This window comes from Mustela nigripes, chromosome 5 (assembly GCF_022355385.1).
Source record: "Mustela nigripes isolate SB6536 chromosome 5, MUSNIG.SB6536, whole genome shotgun sequence".
NCBI classification, from domain to species: domain Eukaryota; kingdom Metazoa; phylum Chordata; class Mammalia; order Carnivora; family Mustelidae; genus Mustela; species Mustela nigripes.
The window spans coordinates 81,695,563-81,696,361 of NC_081561.1; positions in this window are offsets into that span (position 1 = coordinate 81,695,563).

The window sequence follows — 799 nt, forward strand, 5'->3', positions numbered from 1 at the left end:
TGACCTCCCCTCTCATGCTCTCTCACTCTGTCTCTCTCTCTCTCAAATAAATAAAATCTTAAAAAAAATAAATTCCTGCTCAAGACCCATACGAAGGACCTGAAAGCTTCCTTGAATGCCTTGAAAGAATCCCATATCTGCCACAGCCACAGGGCTGAGTTTCTGAGAAACAAACCCAAATCAAATATAGCAGGTCCTGATGAAACTGATTCCCTCTAATCTCTAATTCTCTCAAACTTTCTGTTAGAGGAGGTACCTGGTCTACTCCTGCCTGAGGTCAGTTTCCCTTTTTTTAAAGAAGTCTACAGTGGCCTTCCCTGGAGTTGTTGCCTTACAAAACACCTCCCCTAACACCTTTTCTTGCCTCCAGACCTGTAATTACACTCAAAACCAGGAGGGCCCAAGGAACAAGGTACAAAGGGTGACCTACGAGGTTGTACGACTCAAAACCTTATGTAAAATATTTTAATGACATTAATATGTAATTCTTAAGATACTTTAACTACTTTTAAGAGGTAGTTCCTAAAAAAAACCAATGCAGCTACAATTTAGTTTCCTTAGGTAAGACAAAATATACTAGGGATATATACTTAAAGAATATCCTCATTAAATTAAAACAACCAAACAGAAAAACCTACCTCTGTACCCAAGTAAAACAGAGATTGTGAAATACTAATGTCAATTATGGTACACTAATTTCATCACAACACTAAAATGATAAAGATATCCTTGATGAACACAGATGCGAAAATACTCAACAAAATACTAGCCAATAGGATTCAACAGTACATTAAAAAGA